Below are 18,780 nucleotides of genomic sequence, written 5' to 3'. Positions count from 1 at the left end.
CAGTGGGGCTTCCTTCCAAGTAAGTGTGAATAGGACTGCAGCCACCTGCCTCAAATTGGACTCACATAGAACTGACAAGGGACCACCTAAAGGTTGCTTTCTCAGTACGTCTCAGGGGAGATGTAACTCCAAACAGTGTTTTGGTGCTACATGTATAAGCTAGTAATAAACTTTGGGCTCATTCACACTGTCCTAGTTTGTGGCATAAGAAGAGCTAAAAGGCCCATATACCGTATTTTTCGCCCTATAGGACACACTTTTCCCCCTCCAAAAATGAAGGGGAAATCTGTGTGCGTCCTATGGGCGAATGCAGGCTTTCGCTGAAGTTTGGAGAGCAAGAGGGGTCGGTGTGCACCGACCCCTCTCGCTCTCCAGGCTTCCGGAAGCTATAAGCAAGCCTGGGGAGCCCGCGGGAGTTCCCGCAGGGCTCCCTGGGCTGCGGATAGCAGCCTGCTGCCGGAGCATGGGGCGCGCTGAAGCAGAGCGCCCCGTGCTTCGGGCAGATATCCTTTTCTCTTCTAAAAACTATGGTAGGTGCGTTTTTAAAAGCTCTGGCTTCCCCAGCCCCGCGGCTGGGGGGGAAAATAATTTTTTCCCCCTTTATCCCCCCCAAAAAAACCTAGATGCGTCCTATGGGCTGATGCATCCTATAGGGCGAAAAATACGGTAGTCATCAGACCCTATTTTACACATGATGTCTCCGGGGCGGATGTCTCTGGATACCCCAAAAGCAAAGTACGAAGGCATATGGGGTGAGCTATGTAGCCATTGATAGATTTATCATCTTGTGAATTTGTCTAATTCTCCTTTAAACCATCTAATCTAGTATCCGTTTGGTGACAGCAGATTCCATAAATGTATATATGTTGTGTAAAGTATTGCTTTCTTTGACCCTGAATCTATAGCCTAACCACTCATAAGTTTCACTGTATGTCCCCAGAGATCTAGTATGATGAGAGAGAAAAGAAGCTTCAGCACCCAGAGTAGTCTGGTTGCACTAGTGTAGCACTTCCCAAACTATGTTCTTTGGACCAACAGTGGTCCACAAGCTGCATTCAGGTGGTCCACAGCATGCCTGCATTCACTATTAATGTTGATTTCAAATGGTATATCATTGCTTGTTTTTTGAATCCCATAGAATTCAAATTGTGACCTGATAATATTCAATATAAGAAATAAAAGAAGCAATGCAATACAATTAAAAAGCATACGGTATCTAGCACAGTGCATTATAATTGGTACAACAGGCAGAAAACTAATTAAGTGGTCTGTGAAAACCCTCAGCTATTTTCAGGTGGTCTGGGAAGGGGAGAGTTTATGAACCATTGCAGTAAAGAATTAGGCTGGATTTACCCCGACCTTTTTAACATGATTAGAAATACTGTTCTAAAATGTCACAGGGCATACTGGTAAATTGAGAAACATTCCTTGCCTTGTTTTGTCAGTAACAAGCAGTTTCCCTATTGCTGGTTGCTCTGTAGCCCCCTCTGGTGTCACATTTTAGTGACGCATTATTAACGTTACATGCAAAACATCATATTTCTATCTACATTATGAAAATTGTTCCTTAACTCTATCTTAACGTTATAAACCGTGGGTGTAGATCCACCCTTAGTGAGGCAGGACTTCCCTTTGCAGAAGCCATTCTTCTATATGCTTGATAATCTCATATTTAGTAATGCTTTCCACCAATTTATGTGGAACAGATGTTAAGCTAATTTAGGGTTGCCATATTTCAAAAGTTAGAATCTGGACATAAAAGTTTTTGAGCTTTTTTATATATACCAATTTTCATTTATATTTTCCTGCCTTGTTTGTTTTAATGCTTTTAGCAAGTCTCCCTCCCTCTTCCCCTTGTTGTTGTTGTATTGCCAGAGTTGTTATTCCCTTTGTTCCTTCATTCCTTTTTTTTTGTTTTGTTTAAATTTACTGAAGGAGACATTCTTGCCTCATGTAGCTTTAAGCAATGCCCTTTGTGGGGCAGAAAAGTAAAAATGTAATTGCATATTTCAAGAAGCCTGCAAGGGTCTCTGCAGACACCACTGTTATCTTTAAACTACAGCCTCCAGCTTGGTAGGGACCGCCCTTTCCACATCCTGCGTGCTCCTCAGCACCAGTTCCTGCCCTCTTCACTTTGCTACTCTCCTCAGCAGCCCTTGCACCTTACACACTGTAAAAGGGTTTAGGTATAGGGTGAATGTTGTGGTGAATGCTGTCTGTATTATCCTCAAGGGTTTTTACTCCACAGCCCACACAACCCTTAATGTTAGCAGGGAAATATATAGCGCGTCCAGGTGCAGTGAAGCCGCAGGTAGTGGAGCAAAGATATGGTGAAGTTGCAATGAGTACAGTCCAACCATATTGGGATACAACAGACCACAACTTTATTGATTACAAATGTCAGCAGGTTTTGGCACAGGTAATTGGGTCTGTATCCTGAATTAATCAGCCTGCTGCTGGTTGATTATTTAGCAGGGTTAACCAGGGTTAAGTATTGCCCTTGACATACATCAAATTGGGGTTACACCTTGGAGACCACCATTTTGGGAGTGCTATGGCTCATAAGCCCCTGTCTGGACTTCTGGACAGAGACACCTCTCCCTGGATCCCTTTAATGGGATACCCCAATTCCTTGGACTGGGGCATGGGGATCCCGATCCCCCCCCCAGCCACCTTGACCAAGGAATGAACCCAGTCCCTTATCCACCACCCAAGTCAGCCCCTTCATGCCGACTCACTACCAAATTGCTCACATCTGCATCCAATCCCTAATACAGTTGTGAATGCCCAACAATCAAACCTTGGTGACTGTTGGAGACAATTTTAGCTCATTGGGTCTATACAGGGCCCCATTATCAAATTCGATACCCCCCCCTGTTGCAACACTGTGTGCTGCACCCCCCTGCTCATTTTCTTCTGTGCGCAGGTGGCTCATATGGACTCTGCGATTCTGCCTTTCTAGCAGTTCTGACCACAAGATTGTCATCAGTGGGTGTGCTGTGTGCAGCACCTGAAGGTCCACTGCTGCAGTAACGTTTAGGTTGATGACTTCCCTGGTTCCCCGATCATTTTCTCTTAACTGAATGATCTGAGCATCCAGCAGGCCTACCACTGCGATGTGAGATGTCAGCCAAGGCGATGTGAGATGTCACATGTTATATGAGCCTGGGCATCCAAACCAAAGTTCCCCTGCAGCTGGTAAGCAGCCCTTACCAAGCACAGTTAGCAGCAATGCCAACTTCAGGAAAAGCTTTAGTGAGCAGAGCTGAGTGCTGAGAGTAGCTTTGTTTTCCAACTGCTCTTGCCTAGTGTCTCTGTTGTTTTGCAGATTTCATTTGGGGGAGAAAACAAATCACAGTTAAGCCATAGTTGCATAGCTGTCAACTTACATATTTGAAAATAAGGGACCAGCAGCCTTGAAAATAAGGGACCAGCAGCCAAAATAAGGGACCTGCAGCCTCACCTGTTCCAGGCACTCCAGTCTTCCTGTCCTCCTGCAGTCTGGTCAAACTCATGCTGGTAGCTTCGAGAACACTGTCCAACCAACTTTGTAACCAGATGTTCAACTGAATAGAATCTGAATCACATGCACAAGAAGGCCTATGCAGCCTCAACTTAAGATGGCTCCCCGGCCTGGCTTTGCACTGGCCGGCAGGGAGGGAGGGAGGGAGGGAGAGGAGCTGCTTCCTTTGAAATTTAAGGGACATCATTTAAGGGACATTTAAGAGACATCCATCAAAAAGGGACAGCAGCGGGACATGGCGCTGGAATTAGGGGCTGTCCCTTCAAATAAGGGACACTTGACAGCTATGCATAGTTGAGAAGATGCCTGCCTTCACAGTTAAAGTTAAACCATAGTCATCGCTTCTCGGCCTTTTGGCTAAGATCAAGTGTAGTAAAGTTAAACCATAGTCAGTGGATCAGCAACAAACCTTGACTTATTTTATGAACAAGCCCATAGTTAAGGCACTGTACTGGGCTCAGATGTAATGCTAAGTCAGGGTTTATTAACTAAGGTTTATTTAACTGTCGCCTAACCTGATATGCAATCCAGGTATATCCAAGTTTCATTATAAAATTGTCTCTTCTGTGTTGTTAGCTGTTATTTGAAACACTATTACTTAGCAGTCTCTCTTCCATAGCATAAATGAAGAAATATGCTCCTTTTGTATCCACTCTTGTTAAAGCTACTCTGAGCATACAACCATATCTGTCACCCCTAGTTCTGTGCTACTTATTACCTACGTATCTATTTTGATTCCATTGAAACAACCAAGTAAGATGTTTAGTATTTAATTGAAAGCATAAATTTGAGGCAACTAAAGGGGAGGAATGTGAAGCCCTAGGAATGGTGGCCAGACCTAAGCTTTTAACATACCATTTGAAAAATCTGACTTTACAGCAGCATCTGGGAACAGTCTTCATGTTTCCTTTATCACTTTAATTCCTTTTGTATGGAACAACACAATTTGGAAATGGAAAAAACAATGGCATGTATTGTATTAGTCTAAAAAGCACTGTAATTGGAAATGCTTCACACTGGAACAGAATCACATCTCCTGCACTTATCTTTTGTGCACCAGCCTCCTGTTTTATCTGCATATGAGCTTGAACTTAGGAAAGTTGGATGAGTGCTTGTTTTTAACAAGGGCATCTTCATGTTTGCAATATTAATGTTTGGAAATCTTACTCTTCTGCTCGTTATGGCACTATCTAAAATGATAGTTCTTATCAGGGTGGTTGGATTCTTTCCCCTGTGTCCCTGTGGGGGGAAAGCTTAGTTACGCTTGATTTTGTGTGACTGGATAAATATGCACAAAGCATTCCTTTGAATGTTTAAAATATAAGCTGGTTAGTCATTGTGCAAGTTATGGTTCATGGTGGTACAGGCGGGAGGAATTTGTGGCCTTCCAGAGGATGTTGGACTCTGTATCACATCCCCAGCCACCATAGCCAATGGCCAGGGATGATAGGCGTTGTAGTCTAACAACATATGGAGGGCCCAGGTTCCTCTGCCCTATTGCATCACTAGGGAGTAATAGCCCAGGGAGGCCAATCTGTGACCCTCAAATTGTGACCCAATCTGTGAGCTGTAGTTCCCATCAGCTCCAGCTAGCATGGTCAGTGATAGAGCATTATGGAAGTTGTACTTCATCAACATCTGAAGGTTACCAGCTCTAGGCCTGTCTTGCCTTCTGTGAAATGAACCTGGAGAAGGCAGTGCATAGATGGACTAAGAATTGTCAGTTCCCTAATGAAAAGTCTGCTGCTGGGGGAAGAATAACATGAGCATAAGATGGATGATGGTGCATAGTTGAATGCCAGGAGTCACCCTTGGCACACTGAAACTCTTCAGAATTTAACATTTTGGGAAACATTTATTTAAATTAACCTGCATGACTTAATCCATTCAGTACATTGGCTAAATAGTAGAAACTTTTAAAGTTTGCTGTCCCCCTGGTAACCAAGAAAACAGAGCGCTTCATACACAATAGCAGATCAAAGAAACTGCAGCACTGTATGTTTCTACTGGGAACTGTTTCTGACAGATCACAGATACACAGCAATGAGCTCCTTCACTGCTAAATTACCAGCTGTTGAACTGTAGCCAACAGCAAAAATTGGGTCGTGGTGACATTTCTTTATTGTGCTAAATTAATGTTTCCATTATCTTATTTATGATCTTTGTTATTATATTGCCTCTAAGGTCACTTCCCTGATTTTACAAGGACACAGACACTGTCAGGTGTTAAAGAATGGAGCTGAGTGGCCAGCAATCAGCCTTTTGACCTTTTTCTCTGGTTCCTATTCCTCGCTTCAAATGTAGAAGGCATATTATTTGAAGCTGGCCATGTAGGCCTGGCAAAGAGATAGCTCCAATGTTTATTTGTTTGTTTGTAGTTGTATTTAGATGATCAGATAAATAATCAGAGTGGGCTTACATCTGGGACATCTGTGTCAACATTGTATGTGCTGGAAACATTTCTTTTTTCTGGCTAGACTTGCAAAGCAAATTCTAGTGGCTATCGTCATATATAATCTGTGGACTGTATTCATATGGATAGGGAACATACACATGCAGGTGCTGGATTCCATGTTCATATCCCTGACTGAAGGACCATGCATGCAAACAGGTGCTGTGTACGTAGTTCTTGGCTAGATTTAGCTGCACACCTGGAATTGCAAACATATAATTGGAAAGAGCATTAATGAGTTCTTTGGAAAGATATCAGGGGGTTGAATTTAAACCATCCACTCTCTTCCCAAACAGCCAATCACAGCTATCACCACTTATCTATGCAGAACTATGTGTGCCTGAGCACTGCCTGGTGAGCATGTGTTTAACTGGATTGCTGCAAGAAAATTTCTGTCTGAAGTGGGTTTGTTATTCCTCCTAGCTCCCTTCCAAAAATAATATAAGCACTGGTGTGGGCTTTTGTTCTCCAGAGTGGACAATATAAACAACATTCCTGATTGTAGGTACAATTAGTATTTGTATTAATTTTGAGGTATTTTTCATTTTCTGGAAAATTATTTCTTCCATGTTGTGTGAGGGGCTCTGTTTTACCAGTATATACCTGGAACAAATAATTATTTTTCCTAGGAACGTCAGCTACCTACCTACTTAGCAATAGTTGAGTCAACTGAAATGACAACCATTAGGTAGAATGCATTAACCCAAGGTAGTACTCTTTTGTGTCCATAGCACACACACAAGATTTTCAGTAGATGCAGCTTCTCCCTCCATTACAGTTTTATTGTATTTATTTATTCATTTATATCCCATTTTTCCTGCAAGGAGCTCTGGGTGGCGCACGTGGTTCTTCCTCTCCCCATTTTCCATCCTCACAACAACCGTGTTATGGCTGAAGCCTAGAACCCCAGTCTCCCCAGTCATAGTCCAACACTTGAACCACTAGACCACACCAGCTATGAGAGAACAGGCTTCTAAAATCTTCTTTTCTGCATAACAATTAAAAGTACAAGCTCCTGACATATATTCAGCTTGAATGAGAATCATCTAATCCATGCATGTTCAACTCCCAAGAGACTGTGATCTGTGATCTACTCACAGTATAAAAATACTGACAATGATCATTGTCATTGCCAGGAGTTGTTGAGCTTTTTTAAGGGGAGGGTTAACATTAAGGCGACGCGGGTGGCGCTGTGGGTTAAACCACAGAACCTAGGACTTGCTGATCAGAAGGTCGCCGGTTTGAATCCCCGCCACAGAGTGAGCTCCCGTTGCTTAGTCCCTGCTCCTGCCAACCTAGCAGTTCGAAAGCACGTCAAAGTGGAAGTAGATAAATAGGTACCGCTCTGGCGGGAAGGTAAACGGCGTTTCCGTGTGCTGTTCTGGTTCACCAGAAGCAGCTTAGTTATGCTGGCCACATGACCTGGAAGCTGTACACCAGCTCCCTCAGCTAATAAAGTGAGATGAGCGCCGTAACCCCAGAGTCGGTCACGACTGGACCTAATGGTCAGGGGTCCCTTTACCTCTTAACATTAAGGCAATCACTAAACCTGATGCCACCGATCAACCGGGGGCACCTCCACGATTGACCATTCAATCGCGATTGATTCTAATCCAACCCCCTGCAATGCAGAAATATGCAGCTGTCCCATACGAATCGAAAATGCAACCTTGGTGTTATCAGCACCACACTTTAACCAACTGAACTATCTAGGCTCAGTTAAGATAGAACCAATTGCTTCCGGAGGCGGCGCGAATGGCAATGGCTGCCCTCTTCTAACCGGGAGAGGGAAGCTCCGCTGAGAAAGGGTCGTCCGCTGCAGCGAAGCGGAGACCCACTTTGAAAAACCACAGGCGGCAGAAGCCTGTGGTCTCGGGACCCGGCGGGCGCCAGGAGTGACCCCCAAAACGTTGAAGGAACCCCGTAAGGGGCTCCGGATCGCGGAGGGGGTAGCGGCGCTGTGGGTCGTTTCGCGGTCAACGGAGCGAAGCCGCGCTGCTGTTGCCGGTGAGCGCTGACCTCTCTTCCTGAAACTGCTGATTCGGAAAACAACAACCCATGAGTAAATAAGGACTTTACAAAATTTGGAGACTCAAAAACATTGAATTTGGCTGAAAGCGGAGTGACGAAAAACAGGAAGTCCGTCTTCCGCTGACACTGAACTTTAAAGTAAAGAGCTGGAGGAGTGGAGGCAAAGAGTGAACTTTTTACTTAACTGATCTGGGCACCCATGGAAATTACTTCTAAGCAGAATAAGGACTTTAAGCAATTGATTTTATGACTTTCACTTGGACTGTGTTACCTTTCTTCTATTTGGATTACAACTTAAGCAAGAAACCCAGGTGCTGGAACTGCCTGAGTAACTGAGCAGCCAGTCTGCAGGGTTGGATACTTTGAACTTAAACTTTGAAACAATCTGAGGGAGTTTGAACTGTCTACTTTGAAGCACCTTTTGGAATACCAGTAAGCACTGTTTGAAACACTGTGGCTTTTTAAATACTAACTCTGCTAAAATCTACTTTATTGAAGGTTCCTGGACATTAAATTAGATTTTACTAATTTTATTGGAATTGATCTCTCCCCTAAAGACATTTAAAGCTCCCCCTAGAGGATTTGGGATTTACAGCAGTGACATTGTTTTACTTTCCTTTTCCCGGCCTCCTGTTTGACTGCCACCATCTGGGCCGTTGTTTTCTCATGGGAACAACTCAGCTTGACCTTGACTTTTAGATAACTTTGGAATGAGTGGCGCTAGAAAAAAGGGACCAAGAACTAGACAAACAACTTTAACAACTCTAACCACAGCCTCTCAGGCACGCAGATCATCTGTGCCTACTTTGCCTTCTGAGGAAGGAGCTGCTTCTCTGCCACGGGCAGGGGAGGGAGAAACTGAGGAATTACAACTGGAAGATATGGCCTCAGGAGCAACTGGCTCTATTTTGGAGAAAATTCTTGAAAAATTGGAATCTTTGGATAGAAAAGTCGACCAGCAAACAGCTAAAATCGATCAAAACACAGAATGTTTAAATAGATTAACTGGACAAGTTGCACAGAATGTACAAGCAATTGGAGAATTGAAGGAGACTGCAGGTGAAAACCGGAAATTGGCTGAGGATACCAGCCAAAGACTGGGAAATTTAGAAAAAGAGGTTAGACCACTCAGTAAACAAGTAGGTGAACATCAGACCTATCTTTCCATGATAGAACTGCGGAACAAGGAGACCAACTTAAGGATAAGGTCGGTACCAGAAGCGGAAGAAGGTAACCTAGCTGAGTTTTTGACTAAAGAATTTTCCAAGTTTTGGAACCTAGAGGAAAAAGATTTCAAAATCATATCAGCCTTCAGGCTTGGAAGACTTATAAAGAAAGAGAAGCCCAAAGATTGTTTAATAACACTGAGATCAAAGGAGGAAAGGGACAAGATTTTGGGCCTGCATTACGGAAAGTCACTGGATATTTCGGACAAAAGAATTGAAATTTACAAGGATATTCCTAAACAACTGCTGGACCTTAGATCTGACTATTTGGAACTAGTAAGACTGTTGAGGAGCAACTCAATCATTTTCAGGTGGGATTTTCCTCAGGGATTATCTTTCACTTTTAGAGGGAAGAAGATTAAAATCAGATCACTGGAAGATAGAGACAAATTTCTGATCGCGTACGGAGAGGACCTTCAAAAAGGACTTGAACTACCCTCGGGGCCTGAACCACCAGCGGTACCTGCACCCTTGGACCCTGATGACTCGGAGAATAAAGTACCACCCCAAGGAAAATAACCAGATTTATTCAGGATGTCTCTGCAACTTTTGAGCTGGAATATAAATGGCTGTAACATCCCGGAAAAAAGGAGGAAAATTTTTCATATATTAAAAAGGGAACAATTGGACATTATTTGTTTACAAGAAACACATGTGACTAGGCTCCACAGAAAAGTGTTAATAAACAAAAGACTTGGCCAGGAATTTATATCTTCAGACATAGTAAAGAAGAGAGGCGTGGTGATATATGCAAAAGAGAGCCTGTCACCCAAATTTTTATTTAAAGATGAACATGGAAGAATTCTGGCAATTGAAATACAACATCAAGGAGAGAAGATTCTGATATTAGGAATTTATGCACCAAATGAAGGGAAATCGGAATTTTACAAGAAGTTGCACGAGATCATGCTGGACTATCTGGACTATGATAACATCATTATGATGGGAGACATGAACGGGGTCGTATCAACCAACATGGATAAGTCACAAAGCCAACATGTTACAAAAGACGGCAGACTACCTAAGACCTTCTTTGAACTGACAGACAATATGGACTGGATTGATATCTGGAGAACGAAAAACCCCTTGGGAAAAGAAGGAACATTTTTCTCTGAAGCCCAGCTGACTTGGACAAGAATTGACCAAATATGGATAACTAGAGGTCTGGCACCCAAGGTCAGAAAGGTGGAAATCTGCCCAAAGACATGCTCCGACCATAACGCACTGAAAATGGATATGACACTATTACCAACCGGCTCCTTTAGATGGAAGATGAATGACAACTTGTTTAGAGATCAGGAGATTATTAAGAAGGCCCAGAAAGCTTTGAAGGACTACTTTGAAATAAATATGAACACTACGGTGGAAAAAAGAACTATTTGGGATGCAAGTAAAGCTGTGATGAGGGGGTTCTTGATACAACAGAATGCTGTAAAGAAAAGGATACAAAATGACAGAAAAGACAAGATTTTGGAGAAAATAAAAGAATTAGAGAAGAAGTTAAGATTAAATCCGAAGTCACAGCCGATTTTGAGAGAAATCAAACTTCATCAAGCACAATATTCCAAATTGATAAATCAGGAAATAGAGTGGAAGATTAAATTAATGAAACAAAAAACTTTTGAATCGGCAAATAAATGTGGGAAACTGCTAGCTTGGCAGTTAAAGAAGAGACAAAAATTAAATACAGTTACAAATCTGGAAATTGAAGGAAGAAATATTCAGAACCCCACGGAGATCAGAAAGTGCTTCCAGAAATACTTAAAAAAATTATATACTCAAGGGCCGCAGGACGAGGTTGAGATTAAACAATTTTTGGAGAAAAATGGACTTAAAAAATTGTCACAAGAAAATAGATCACTCCTGAACAGCAAAATAACATGTCAAGAGATTGAAAAAGCCATTCAGAATATGCAACTGGGCAAATCTCCAGGGCCAGACGGCCTGACCTCCAAGTACTATAAGACATTAAAAGACCATCTGATTCAACCAATGATGGAGGTCAGCAACGAAATCATGGAGGGGAAGAGGGCGCCGGAATCGTGGAAGGAAGCTTTCATCACACTGATACCAAAATCGGAAACTGAAAAGACACAACTCAAGAACTATCGTCCCATCTCCCTTTTAAATGTGGATTACAAAATATTTGCAGATGTTTTGGCAAGCAGATTTAAAAGAGTTTTAAATGAAGTAATCCATAAAGATCAGGCAGGCTTTCTCCCAGGCAGACACATGTTTGCTAATACAAGGAACATTATTGACATCTTGGAACTTTTGCAAACAGACATAAATACAAAAGCAGTGTTAATTTTTATAGATGCGGAGAAGGCCTTTGATAATATCTCTTGGAATTTTATGAAGGGAAATCTAAAAGAAATGGGAGTGGGACGGGGTTTTGAGAATGGGATTGATGCAATATATTCAGAACAAAAGGCTAAATTGATAGTTAACAATGTGGTTACAGAAGAGTTTAAAATTGAAAAAGGAACACGACAAGGCTGCCCGATTTCCCCTCTACCATTTATATCGGTTCTGGAGGTGCTCTTGAATATGATCAGAGGGGACCGGTTGGTGGAAGGGATCCAGGTCGGAGCGAAACAATATAAACTTAAAGCTTTTGCAGATGACCTAGTTTTGACTTTGCAGGAGCCAGAATCTAGTACAAAAAGAGTATTGCAATTGATACAAGACTTTGGTCGGGTAGCGGGATTTAAATTAAATAAACAGAAAACCAAGGTGTTGGGGAAAAACCTGACAGATACAGAGTCAGAACGGTTTCAAAGAGAAACAGAACTAACTGTGGTTAAAAAAGTAAAGTACCTAGGGGTAAACATTACAGCAAAAAATCTGAGTCTGTTTAAGGACAACTATGAAAAATGTTGGTCTGAAATTAAGAGAGACTTGGACAGTTGGACAAAATTGAAGCTTTCTTTGTTAGGCCGAATTGCTGCTATTAAGATGAATGTATTGCCAAAAATGTTGTTTTTGTTCCAAACATTACAGATTGTGGACAAGACGGAGTGCTTCCGGAAGTGGCAGAGAGACATCTCTAAATTTGTCTGGCAGGGCAAAAAGCCCAGAATTAAGTTTAAGATATTAACTGATGCGAAAGAAAGAGGGGGCTTTGCCCTGCCAGACTTAAAGTTGTACTATGAAGCCGCAGCTTTCTGCTGGCTAAAAGACTGGCTACTTCTCGAAGACACTGATGTATTGGACTTGGAAGGTTTTAATAATGCTTTTGGTTGGCATGCATACCTATGGTATGATAAGGTTAAGAGCAATAAGGCCTTTAAGAACCATGTTGTCAGGAAAGCAGTATTTAATGTCTGGATAAAATACAAAGACTTATTGGAAAATAAAACTCCGAGGTGGCTTTCACCTCTGGAAGCTAAGGCCCGAAAAAGACCCAACATGGAGGCCAAATGGCCAAAATATTGGGAAATATTAGAAAAGGATGGAGACAATTGGAAATTGCAGAGTTTGGAGAAAATGAAGGATAAAGTGCGAGACTGGTTACACTACGCTCAGATTAAAGAAGTCTTAAAAAATGATAAAAAGTTAGGGTTCCAGGTGGAGAAATCGAAGTTGGAAACAGAATTGTTAGAACCAAAGACTAAGGTATTATCAAGAATGTATAACCTGCTGTTAAAATGGAATACACAAGACGAAATGGTTAAATCGGCTATGATAAAGTGGGCTCAGGACATTGGGCATAACATTATGTTTGAGGACTGGGAAAGGTTGTGGACCACTGGGCTGAACTTCGCTGCATGTAATGCTCTGAAGGAAAATGTAATGAAAATGATATATAGATGGTACATGACCCCAGTTAAACTTGCCAAAATATACCATTTGTCTGATAATAAATGTTGGAAATGTAAAGAAAATGAAGGAACATTATTTCACCTCTGGTGGACTTGCCCTAAAGTGAAGGCCTTCTGGGAAATGATATATAATGAGTTGAAAAAGGTGTTCAAGTATACCTTTACTAAGAAACCAGAGGCCTTCCTTCTGGGCATTGTCGGCCAGAAGGTGTTAAAGAAGGACCGAACATTCTTTATGTATGCAACAACGGCAGCAAGGATACTCATCGCTAAGAGCTGGAAAACTCAAGATCTACCCACGCTGGAAGAGTGGCAGATGCAGCTGATGGACTATATGCAACTGGCCAAGATGACTGGCAGAATCCGAGACCTGGGAGAAGAGAGGGTTGAAGAAGACTGGAAGAAATTTAAGATCTATCTACAAAAATATTGTAATTTGGTTGAATGTTAAGAAGGATGCTAGATCATAAATAATTGCCTACCACTGAATTAGATCCGAATTTGACGATAAGTGAGATTAAGGAAAATATAAATCTTTTGGAGAACTGCTAGATTCTATTTAAATGAGCGGATATAAGATTGTAAACAAGATGGTAATTTGCTTAGAAAAACCTTTTGTAACGATGCAAGTGAGAGCGGGAGACGTGAGGGAGTCCAAAGAAGTGATGAAATTATGCTGTGATATAAATAATGTTGTTTATTATTAATGCATTTGAATTTGAAAATCTTAATAAATATATTTTTTTTTAAAAAAAGAACCAATTGCTGCAAGGCTGCCTTCCAATTTTCCCAGTGAGTTTTGAGTTTTCCCAATGAGTTTTGTTAAGAACATAAGAAGCTACTGTGTGCCATATACTGAATCAGATGATGAAGCTTCAGTATTGTTTCTGCTACGATGAATGACGGTGGATTTCTAGACTTTCATTGCTCCTCCAGATGACCTATTTATAGAGTATTCATCTTGATTTGCTTGCACAAAGCTTTTGTGGAAGTTATATCTGGTCTTTATTGAGCATTCATTCAGCTTTGTTGTATGACAGTGAGCATTCATTCTGTAGAATAACTCGGTTTACTCCGGAGTAAGGTGGAGGTTATTTAATTCAGACAGAATTTTGATTCCATATGTCATCCTACATGACCCTGAGACCTTTCTGATCAGTTGTGAAGTATCATTACACTCTCCCATCACAGCAGGGCTAGAATGACTGTGAAATGTTCTTTTTGCCTTTCAAAATCAAGATGGGGTTATTTCAAATAGCTTCTATTTTTAGAGACTCTTTGCCCATGCTGCATTTTGCAAAGCATATACAAGAGCAGAGGTTACTTTAGCCAGGCCTTTGAAACCTGAGTATTTTTTTTTTAACCAACCAATATGCAATTGATATTTTTACAGCTGTCATTATAGTAGTAGTGTGTTTCTATGTTGTACAGCACATTTTCCTGTGAAAGTGTGGGTTGTAAATATTTGAATACAGTGGTACCTCAGGTTAAGTACTTAATTCAGTCTGCAGGTCCGTTCTTAACCTGAAACTGTTCTTAACCTGAAGCACCACTTTAGCTAATGGGGCCTCCCACTGCTGCCCCGCCGCCGGAGCATGATTTCTGTTCTCATCCTGAAGCAAAGTTCTTAACCCGAGGTAATATTTCTAGGTTAGTGGAGTCTGTAACCTGAAGTGTATGTAACCTGAAGCGTATGTAAAACATGGTTGAATACCACTCTTTATCTTTCTTCACTTTCCTAACTCAGACACTGTTCTAACTCAGACCCAATTGGCAGTAGGAGTGAGGCAGACCTGCAGAGCTACCTTCCCAACACCAGCATTGGTCCAGCTTACTGGATAGGAGCTGGAGTAGGATAGGGTGGTAGTGAGTTTGGTCTACACAGATGAACCAGTGGAGCCAATCCAGTGCTCCCCCTGGTGCATCTGCCTCTTAACCATTCTGCTTCACCCCAGCACTGTCCAGGACAGCTGTAACAATACTGGTGTCCAGAGGTTGGGTCTACACCAGTAAATTAGTCATTGTTGCTAATCACTGGTTGAGTACATGAAGGTTCCTGCATACACCCTTGTGTATTCACATGATGCTGCAAAGAAGAATCCACGTACTGGACAAAGCCATATTGAAAAATATTTCAGCTGGAGTGTTTTTCCTTTTTTCTATCACCTGCCCTGCTTCTGTGTCCCACCAGGAAAGGAGTCTAGGCTGGTGGGCGCAAGGGACAGGGCTTCCTCAGCCATGGCCCCAAGATTTGGGATAACGCAAGTGGCAGTGGTTTCTCTCTGTCTTCACTTTTGCAACTTCTCTCTCCGGCTTATCTGGAAGATGGCTCCATAGTAAGTCAATAAAAAGACACCAATTCTTTTGTTGTGATTCCTACATCACAGGGGATTGGATTAGATGACCCTATGATTCTCTGATGAGAAAATCACGGGCGTAGAGCTTAATACTTCGGGTTCATGGGGGCTCACTACTTCTGATCTTAGCTCATCACTGATAGTAGTAACATTAAGCAGAAATGCAGATGGTCCTTGCCCTGTTTTCCTAAGAGACCTTCCTTTTTAGTGGTGCGCAAGACATACAACACAAAAGCTCACACTCTGCCCATATATGATGAACTATTTCTTGTACACCCATTTTCCACACTAGTTTGAGGCATGTGGCTTTTGGGAGTGAATGCTCAGAGAAGAATGCTGCAATCTGATAGCAGAATCCTTTGTGGTTGTATTTGTCCTCTTAGCTTTTGTTCTCCTTGGTTTTCTTTAACCCGAAGTGCCTGCAGGCTGCACTCTTGTTTAAGGGCTGTGATTTTGTCATGGTACATTCTGAGGGAAAATTATGGATTAGTTATGGTTGGGTTTTTTGTTTGTTTTTAAGTTATGGTAAATTTTTAAAAAAAGTTATCAGTATTCAGCTTGTGGGTGCATGCATGCACATTTCACACCAATGGACAGACAAGTGTACGATGCATATTCCACCCACCCACCAACCATGTTTCTAGATTTCATTTCTAAACCACATTGCAGGTATTTGCTTCCCTTTGACTTCTTCTTTAAGATTGATCTGTAGAACAATATAACTTGACGTATTAGTCCAAATGTTAAGCTGTTTTCTTGCTACCTCTCTTATAAACCTATATCGGTGCTTATAATATTAGCACTTGAGCATCTTTCCAGTTGAAACTTTTATTTATTTATTGTTTTATATAACAACACTTTATCCCTTTTTTATCCTCTTAACAGCCCTGTGAGGTAGATTGGACTGATAGAAAGTTTACCCAGAATGCTTTATGACTTACTGGAGACGTATAGTGAGTCTAATCACTATACTTTTTCTACCTTTATTTTGCCCTCAGTTTCCTTTCTTTATTTGGATAGCTGCCCAACACATTGTATCCAGGGGAAATTATTTATTTAGGATACTTAGAACTCTTTTTCTTTGTCTCTGTCTTGCCAGTTCAGACACCTACACTATGCATGTTTGTAAGGAAACCATTTTTGCACATCTCAGTCCTCTTCTCCAGAAAATGCATGATTTAATTCTGGAGAGGCCACATTGCTAGAAGAAAAACTTGACGTTTCATGTTCAGCAGTGATGCTAACATTTAACTGGGATTGCATCATTCAAATGAAATCATTGATAGTTAAATAAAGTGATTGCCTTGGCAGAGGGACCTCTTAGTTGAGGTTTCATCATGAAGAAGAATAGGACAGAGTGACCTCTGTGTATTATGTATCATTCTTGCTGTGGAACATCGACTGCATGTCTTTAAGCAAACGTATGCTGCAGCTGGACGAGTTTGGCAATAGGAAAGCTTAGGTTTTGGCTTTGTGGGAAAGGACGGAGGGGCATAAAATGTATGGGTGTGTGTTGTTTTTTGAAGAATATTGATAGTAGCGGATGGGAAGTATCATAATTACTTGCTGAATTATGTGAAGGTTTTGTTTCTCTTTACAAAGAGCCCATTGTGGTCATGTAAATGGCCATTATGACTAAGCAAATTAAACCCTCTAAGGCATCTGTTCTTTTCAAAACAACAACAATCAAAACTGCTCTTCCTACATTTCTCAAAAGTATTGTAGACAATGATGAAGCCAATTAACAAAAAAACAACTGGAGTGCAACTAAGCTTTGGAAGTTTAATGTGGTTTAAGTTGCACAGCACGTTAAGGGCATAATTTTGCAATACTTGGGATACAATAAAACCATAAAACCCTGCCCAGCATTGTCCCTTGTTAGAGGTGTTTTTCAACATCTGTCACCAGAGACCAATTGCACAATTAAAAATGCCTTGGATCCAGTGTCCGTTCAATGAATGGAAGGGTTCCATCAATTTGAGGAAAAGGCTATGCAGTGGAGACTCTTACTGGAGGAAGGGAGGTGGTTTTTGCTTACCCCCTCTTCCTTGTCCAGCCTCCCCTGCCACTTCCCAATGCTCTGGTTATAGCTCACTTTTCAACTAGAGTTCTCAGAGTGGCTAAACACAGCAGATACACCAAGTCATGTGCTCAAAAAAGCCAGCCCCATAGGAGCAGGAGCTGGCATCCATTCCAGAGGGCCGTTGGCTCTATGAGGGTCATTGAGGAGACAGTCCAATTGAAGCAGGTCCTGATGTTGATGTTGCCTTTGCTCTGTTCTTCCTTTCCACAGGACAGTTGGGAGGGGCAGATCTATGGAGATAGAAAGTTCTGGGGATTTGTAATGATCACTTCCAATATGAAGTGAGTGACAAATGCTTAGTACTTTTCCAGGTCTGATTTCACAGACCACTGGAGAATTCTTTTCTTTCTACCCCTTCCAATCCAAACCTCCTATACCTCAACCAAATCCACCAACTATTCCTTCAACTGATACCCAAAATTCCTACCATCCCACCCATGCTGATCTTCCAGTAGCAATCCCTGACAAGTGGAAGAAGGAAAAAAATGGCAGAGTCCTCCATCGATTCCCTCCAATGACTGTTATGCATCATGAATATGCAGCATACCAGATACCACTAATGGGAGTGGGGGAAGACTTATTGCCAGTCTCCTAACCCAGGCACTGACCAGTCCAATACCCACTTAGCTTCAGCAAGGTTGCTGTATCATGTGCCTTGGATCACAGCTCAGTTGCAGACTCTCCAGTCCATTATCCCATATAAATGGGGGTTTGAAGCTGAGAGAATGATTGAGGCTTGCTTAATGATTTGGGTTATGTGTATGTGTATCTGAATCAGGGACTTCCCAGCTTACTGAACATTTTTGTAAGGTGAGGATGTAATCCAAGAGCTAGCTTTGTCAGGGTTGCTTAAACTTAAGTTTTTCTTCTCAAATAAAGCCAGAAAGTAGAGTCAGAAATGTAGTAGTGAGTAAACAATTATCTGGGGTAATCTATATCAATTACCTTTATGGTTTGGATTTCATCCAGTTCCAGCTCTGACTCAGTTCATATATGCATGCATGTCATTACTTATATCCAGGGTACTTTGGCTTATCTGAAACTTTGACAATCATAATTCCAATAACTCATTCGTTTGCAAGATTCCCAGAGTTACACACAGCGATAATACTTAATATTAAAGCTGTTGCCCTTATAAATACACTTAAAAGTATTGTGAACAAATCAGGACAAAAAGTCGATTTCTGTTGAAAAAATGAGTTAAGGTATCCAGTTCAACGTCAGTCTCTGAGTTTTATATTTAATTTTAGAAGCCATAACTAAATGTTTTAATTTGACATTATT

The 18,780-nt window shown here is 41.5% G+C and overlaps 2 protein-coding genes across 7 annotated transcripts in view; one reads left to right on the top strand and one right to left on the bottom strand.

Annotated features, from left to right (window-relative positions):
- The window catches only part of GLIS1 (GLIS family zinc finger 1), a 193,791-nt gene that overhangs the window by 125,766 nt on the left and 49,245 nt on the right, over positions 1–18,780 (top strand). The gene's annotated exons all lie outside the window — the stretch shown is intronic.
- LOC310846337 (doublesex- and mab-3-related transcription factor 2-like) overlaps positions 15,915–18,780 on the bottom strand; it is a gene marked incomplete at its 5' end in the record, with an annotated part of 76,263 nt that continues 73,397 nt past the window's right edge. The window contains one exon of the mRNA XM_083742676.1: positions 15,915–17,726. The remainder of the gene's footprint in view (positions 17,727–18,780) is intronic.

This window comes from Podarcis gaigeae (assembly GCF_964106915.1).
Source record: "Podarcis gaigeae genome assembly, chromosome: 6".
NCBI lineage: Eukaryota > Metazoa > Chordata > Lepidosauria > Squamata > Lacertidae > Podarcis > Podarcis gaigeae.
Note: the sequence above shows the minus strand (reverse complement) of the source record. Positions and strands in the feature narration are given on the sequence as shown.